Source organism: Piliocolobus tephrosceles, chromosome 9 (genome assembly GCF_002776525.5).
Source record: "Piliocolobus tephrosceles isolate RC106 chromosome 9, ASM277652v3, whole genome shotgun sequence".
In the NCBI taxonomy this organism is placed as follows: Eukaryota; Metazoa; Chordata; class Mammalia; order Primates; family Cercopithecidae; genus Piliocolobus; species Piliocolobus tephrosceles.
In genome coordinates, this window is record NC_045442.1 from 69,760,882 (window position 1) to 69,768,588 (window position 7,707).

The window sequence follows — 7,707 nt, forward strand, 5'->3', positions numbered from 1 at the left end:
AGGATTCATGGCACTTCATAGGATGACTGTTCAGAAAATGGTGACATTAGCATCATCTGAAGGTGGAGTGTTTAGCCTGTGATGTCAAAAGGCTACCTCTTTGGCATTTGCTCAGGCCTGGTTGAAGGGTCAGTGGTCGCAAACAGTTTGAACTGGAGAGGAGCTGCCCCAAGTTCCTGAAAAGCAACTTAAGTGACCGTTACCATGGTGACACATGTTATTTATAGATTATATAGGAAGCCAGCAGAGGTTAAATGGTGTGGTCTTCAGCTACATAGAAAAAAACAAAAGGCAAATGACCAAATTGCAGGGCAGACTTTTTGTGGATCTAATCAGATTAACCCCCAGTTTCAAAACTTTATTGTTGATAGGATTATAATATGGTACAGCCACCTCAGTAAACAGTTTGGCAGACCCTCAAAAAGTTTAAACACCGGCCGAGTGCAGTGGCTCATGCCTGTAATCCTAGCACTTTGGGAGGCCAAGGTGGGGGGATTGCCTGAGCTCAGGAGTTCTAGATCAGCCTGGGCAATACGGTGAAACTCCGTCTCTACTAAAACGCACACACACAAATTAGCCAGGTGTGTGGTGGTGTGTGCCTGTAATCCCAGCTACTTGGGAGGCTGAGGCAGGAGAACTGCTTGAACCTGGGAGATGGAGGTTGCAGTGAGCCAAAATGGCGCCACTACACTCCAGCTTGGGAGACAAAGCAAGACTCCGTCTCTTAAAAAAAAAAAAAAAAGTTAAACATAGATATATCATATGATCCAGCAATTCTTTTCATTTGAGACAGAATTGTCTCACTGTGTTGGCCAGGCTGGTCTCGAACTGCTGACCTTGTGATTCACCTGCCTAGGCCTCCCAAAGTGCTGGGATTACAGATGTGAGCCACTGTGCCCAGCCTAATTTTTGTATTTTTAATAGAGACAGGGTTTCACCATGTTGGCCAGGCTGGTCTTGAACTCCTGACCTTAGGTGATGGTTCAGCAATTCTACCCCTAAATGTACAGCCAAGATAGTTGGGAACATAGGTCCACACAAAAACTTAAACATGAATGTTCACAATAGCATTACTCATAATAGCCAAAAGTTGAAAAACACCCAGATGCCCATCAACTGATGAATGAATTTTTAAAAATGTGATATAACTGGCCAGGCGTACTGGCTCATGCCTGTAATCCCAGCACTTTGGGAGGTCAAGGCAGGCAGATCACTTGAGACCAGGAGTTTGAGACCAGCCTGGCCAACATGGTGAAACCCCATCTCTACCAAAAATACAAAAAATTAGCCGGGCATGGTGGCACGCACCTGTAATCCCACCTACTCAGGAGGCTGAGGCAGGGGAATTGCTTGAACCCGGGAGGCAGAGGTTTCAGTGAGCCAAGATCGTGCTACTGCACCCCAGCCTGGGCAACACAGCAAGACTCTGTCTGAAGAAAAGAAAAAAAAGCAATAAGGCCGGGCGCTGTGGCTCAAGCCTGTAATCCCAGCACTTAGAGAGGCCGAGACGGGCGGATCACGAGGTCAGGAGATGGAGACCATCCTGGCTAACACGGTGAAACCCCGTCTTACTAAAAATACAAAAACTAGCCGGGCGAGGTGGCGGGCGCCTGTAGTCTCAGCTACTCGGAAGGCTGAGGCAGGAGAATGGCGTAAATCCGGGAGGCGGAGCTTGCGGTGAGCTGAGATCCGGCCACTGCACTCCAGTCTGGGCGACAGAGCAAGACTCCGCCTCAAAAAAAAAAAAAAAAAAAAAAAAAAAAAAGCAATATAACCAGCCACAAAACAGAATGAAGTACTGATTCATGCTGTATCACAGATGAACCATAGAAACAGTATGCTAAATGAAAGAAGTCAGACACAAAGGGCTACATATTGTAAGATTCCAGTATTAGGAAAGTCCAGAATAGCCAAATCCATAGAGACAGAAAGTAGATTAGTGGTTGACAGGGACTGGGTAGGAGGGTGAGGAATGAGGAATGACTACTGATTGGGTAAGGGGTTTCTTTTTTGGGGTGAGGAAAATGTTCAAAACTTGATTGTGGTGATGATTGCACAAATTTGTGAATATGCTGAGAACCACTGAATTGTACACATTATTTTTTAGAGACGGGGGCCTCACTTTGTCACCTAGGCTGGAGTGCAATGGCACAATCATAGCCCACTGTCACCTCGAACTCCTGTGCTCAAATGATCCATCCTCCTGCCTTGGCCTCCCAAGCAGCTAGAACCACAGGTAGGCACCACCACACACAGCTAATTTTTTTAATTAATTTTTTGTAGCAACGGGGGTCTTGCCATCTTGCCCAGGTTGGTCTCAAACTCCTGGGCTCAAGGAATCCTCCCGCTCTGGCCTCCCAAAGTGCTGGGATTATGCACAGCTGAAATGTACACTTTAAAAGGGTGAATTGTATATATGAATTATAGCTCATATTTTTAAAAGCTTAAAAATACGTTGCTTGGGAAAGGACTCTGGGAAGATGGCAGACAGAGTAGGAAGTACCAGAAATCTTCTTCCACACCAAGGTTGTCTGAGGTAACCATTTTGGAATTCTGGAGTCTATTGAAGGTTTGCAACTTCCAGAGGAAGACCTGGATGGCAATTTGGACTATTAATTTCAATTTTTGCTCTTAACACAGTAGCAGCTACCCATCCTGTGGGAGGCAAGTGTGCATTTGTTCCTGTAGGAGCCTGCAGATAGCCTGTGGGAGCCAGGGTAGGCAAAAAAGGATCCTATCCTCCAAATATGAGATATCTGTGCTGATTCCTGAACACTGCTTCTGATCACAGGGGTACAGACAAAGAAGCAGGGGCCATTGTTGCACCTCCCCCAATTGTTGCAAGTCTCTCCCTCTTCAGGTGAAGTGACTTTTAGGGGATTGAAAGGTCTGTCTTTACCCCTACCCTTCATTTTTCTTTTTCTCCCTTTGGGGTACAGACATTAAAGACAAGGACATACATATATGGGGAAAATTAGAAAGTGGCCACCCACACCTAGGGAAAGGTACAGGCTCAAAAAGACCTGAGAAGACCTTAAGTGTATACTTCAGTATGGTCCTTGGCACAGAGACAGCATACAACAATAAAAAAAAAAACAAAACCCAAAAACAATAAACAAATACAGTAACAAAAAATAGCAAACCCTGCGGAAAGGGGAGAATCCGGTTTTCAGAGTTACCATATTATTAAACCCAAATGTATAATTTTCAATGCAAAAAATCACAAGGCATACAAAGAAACAGGAAACTATCCCCAATCAAAGGCAAAAATAAACAGAAACTGTCTCTAAAAAAAGACCTGGTAACAGATCTATTACACAAAAAAATTTTAAAACCTGTCTTAAAGGCTGGGTGTGGTAGTTCATGCCTATAATTCCAGCACTTTGGGAGGTCAAGGCAAGAGGATCACTTGAGGCTGCGAGTTCAAGAGCAGCCTGGGCAACACAGTAAGACCCCGTCTCTTAAAAAAAAAAGAATTTAAAAATAAGCCAGCCAGGTGCAGTGGCCTCTGTCTGTAGTCCTAACTAGCTACTTGGGAGGTTGAGGTAGGAGGCTCACTTTGAGCCCAGGAGTTTGAGGCTGCAGTGAGCTTTGATTGTGCCACTGCTCTCCAGCCTTGGTGACAGAGTGAGACCCTGTCTCAAAACACAGAAACAAAAAACTGTCTTAAAGATATCAGACCAGGCATGGTGGCTCATGCCTGTAATCCCAACACTTTGGGAAGCCAAGGTAGGCAGATCACTTGAGCCCAGGAGTTTGAGACCAGCCTGGGCAACACAGTGAAACCCCATCTCTACTAAAAAATACAAAAAATTAGCTGGACGTGGTGGCACACACCTGTAGTCCCAGCTACTCGGAGTCTGACATGGGAGAATCAACTGAGCCAAGTTAAGTCGAGGCTGCAGTTAAGCTGTGGTTGTGCCACTGCACTCTAGCCTGTGTGATAGGAGTGAGGCCCTATCTCAAAAAACTAAAAGAGATGATCAAAAAACTAAAGGAAGATATGGAAAAAGTCAAGAAAATGATGTATGAAGAAAATAGAAATATCAATAAAGAGATAGAAAACCTAAAAAGAAACCAAAAATATTTTGGAGCTGAAAAATACAATAACTGAAATGCAATAATTCACTAGCAGAATTCAAAGGCAGATTTAAACAAGCAAAAAAAGAGTAAGTCAACTTGGAAACAGGACAATGGAAACTGAGTCTGAAGAACAGAAAGAAAAAAGATTGAGGAAAAGAGAACAGAGCCTAAGGGACCGGTCAAACACCATCAAGTGGACCATCATACACATTATGGGAATTCTAAAGGACAAGAAAGAGGAAGAGAAAATATTTGAAGAAATAATGGCTTAAAAGCTTCCTAAGTTCTGTAAGACATGAATATAAACACCCAAGCAGCTCAATGAACTCCAAGTAGATGAACTTAAAGAGAGCCACATTAAGACACATTTTAATCAATCAAAATTTTTTTTTTTTTTTTTTTTTTTTTAAGACGGAGACTCACTGCAAGCTCCGCCTCCCAGGTTCATGCCATTCTCCTGCCTCAGCCTCCCAAGTAGCTGGGACTACAGGTGCGTGCCACCACGCCCTGCTACTTTTTTGTATTTTTAGTAGAGACAGGATTTCACCGTGTTAGCCAGGTTGGTCTTGATCTCCTGACCTCGTGATCCACCTGCCTTGGCCTCTGAAAGTGCTGGGATTACAGATGTGAGCCACCATGCCTGGCCTTTAATCAAACTTTCTAAATCCAAAGAGAGAATCCTGAAATCAGCAAGACAGAAGTGATTTACCACATACAAGATTTTTTTTTTTTTTTGAGATGGAGTCTCGCTCTGTCGCCCAGGCTGGAGTGCAGTGGCCAGATCTCAGCTCACTGCAAGCTCCGCCTCCCGGGTTCACGCCATTCTCCTGCCTCAGCCTCCCGAGTAGCTGGGATTGTAGGCGCCTGCCACCACGCCCGGCTAATTTTTGTATTTTTAGTAGAGACAGGGTTTCACCATGTTGGCCAGGATAGTCTCGATCTCCTGACCTTGTGATCCGCCCGCCTCGGCCTCCCAAAGTGCTGGGATTACAGGCGTGAGCTACCGTGCCCAGCCTAGATGTTCTTAAAAAGATTTTCAGCAGATTTCTCATCAGAAAGAATAAGATGATATATTTAAAGTGCTAAAAGAAAAAAAAAATTGTCAACCCAAGAATCCTGTATCTGGCAAAACCATCCTTCATAAGTGATGAGGAAATTTACATATTCCTAGATAAAAGCTGGGAAAGTTCATTACCACTAGACCTGCCCTACAAGAAATGGTCAAAGAAGTCCTAGTCCTGCAGGATGAAATGCAAGGAGACTAGACAGTAACTTGAAGCCACATGAAGAAATAAAGATCTCAATAAAGGGTAAATATATGGGCAATTATAAAAGCTAGTGTTATTGTAATATTAGTCTGTAACGATACTTTTGGTTTTCTACATGATTTGAGACAAATACGTTAAACGCTAGTATGACTGTAATTTTGGTTTGTAACTCCAAATTTTGTATTCTATGTAATTTAAGAAACTAATGCATTTAAAAGAATTAGTTTATGTTGTGGAGCACACAACATAAAAATATGTAATTTTGTGACATCAACCAAAAAGGTGAGGACACAGCTGTTAGAAGAGTTTGTATACATCATTGAAGCTGGCATAAATTTAGTGTTATTACTTTAGGATGTTAAATGTAATCCCAATGGTAACCACAAAGAAAATAGCTATACAATATACACAAAACAAAGGGAAATGAATTTAAATGTTTCACTACATTTAAATGTTGTTTAATGTACATTTAAATTTGTTGTTTCACTACAAAACAACTAAACACAAAAGACAGTAATGCAGGAAATAAGGGACAAAAAAGCAATAAGCCATATGGAGAACAAATACCAATACAACAGAAGTTCTTATCAGTAATTACTTTAAATGTAAATAGATGGCCGGGGGCAGTGGCTCAAGCCTGTAATCCCAGCACTTTGGGAGGCCCAGACGGGCGGATCATGAGGTCAGGAGATTGAGACTATCCTGGCTAACACAGTGAAACCCCGTCTCTACTAAAAAATACAAAAAACTAGCCGGGCGAGGTGGTGGGCGCCTGTAGTCCCAGCTACTCAGGAGGCTGAGGCAGGAGAATGGCGTGAACCTGGGAGGCGGAGCTTGCAGTGAGCTGAGATCCGGCCATTGCACTCCAGCCTGGGACACATAGCAAGACTCTGTCTCAAAAGAAAAAAAAAAATTTAAATAGATTACATTTCTTTTTTTTTTTTTTTTTTTTTTTTTTGAGATGGAGTCTCACTCTGTAGCCCAGGCTGGATTGTAGGGGCATGATCTCAGCTCGCTGCAACCTCCACCTCCTGGGTTCAAGCAATTCTCCCACCTCAGCCTCCTGACTAACTAGGATTATAGGCACATGCCACCACAACCAGCTAATTTTTGTATTTTTTGTAAAGACGGGGTCTCACCATGTTGGCTAGGCCAGTCTTGAAGTCCTGACCTCAAGTGATGCGCTGGCCTCAGCCTCCCAAAGTGCTGGAATTACAGGTGTGAGCAACCACGCCCAGCTGGGATTAAACTTTCTAATCAAAAGACAAAGACTGGGCCAGGCTTGGTGGCTCACACCTTACAGGTATAAATCCCAGCACTTTGGGAGGCCAAGGTGGGCAGATCACGAGGCCAGGAGACCATCCTGGCTAACATGGTGAAACCCCATCTCTACTAAAAATACAAAAAATTAGCCGGTGTGGTGGTGGGCACCAGTGGTCCCAGCTACTCGGGAGGCTGAGGCAGGAGAATGGCGTGAACCCGGGACGTGGAGCTTGCAGTGAGCCGAGATCACACCACTGCACTCCAGCCTGGGCCACAGAACAAGACTCCATCTCAAAAAAAAAAAAAAAAAAAAAAAAAAGACAAAGACTGGCAAAATGGATTTTTAAAAAATCCTTGGGAGGCTGAGGTGGGAGGATCACAAGGTCAAGAGATCGAGACCATCCTGGCCAACAGGGTGAAACCCCATCTCAACTAAAAATACAAAAAATTAGCTGGGCTTAGTGACACACACCTGTAGTCTCAGTTACTAGGGAGGCTGAGGCAGAATCACTTGAACCTGAGAAGAAGAGGTTGCAGTGAGCCAAGATTGCTCCACTGCACACCAGTCTGGCAACACAGTGAGACTCCATCTCAAAACAAACAAACAAAAATCCAACTTTATGCTGTCTACAAAACACTCAAATTTGATCCAAAGACACAAACAAATTAAAAGTTAAAAGACGGAAAAAGACACTACATGCAAATAGTAACCAAAAGACAGCAGGGGAGGCTATAGTAATATCAGACAAGATAGACAGACTTTAAATCAAAAAATGTTATAGGGGCTGGGCATGGTGGCTCATGCCTGTAATCTCAGCACTTTGGGAAGCCGAGGCGGGCAGATCACCTGAGGTCAGGAGTTCAAGACCAGCCTGGCCAACATGGCAAAAACTTGTCTCTACTAAAAATACAAAAATTAGCCAGGCATGCTGGCGGGCACCTGTAATCTCCACTACTTGGGAGGTTGAGGCAGGAGAATTGCTTGAACCTGAGAGGTGGAGGCTGCAGTGAGCTGAGATTAGGCCACTGCACTCCAGCCTGGGCAGCAGAACAAGACTCCATCTCAAAAAAAAAAAAAAAAAAAAAAAAAAAA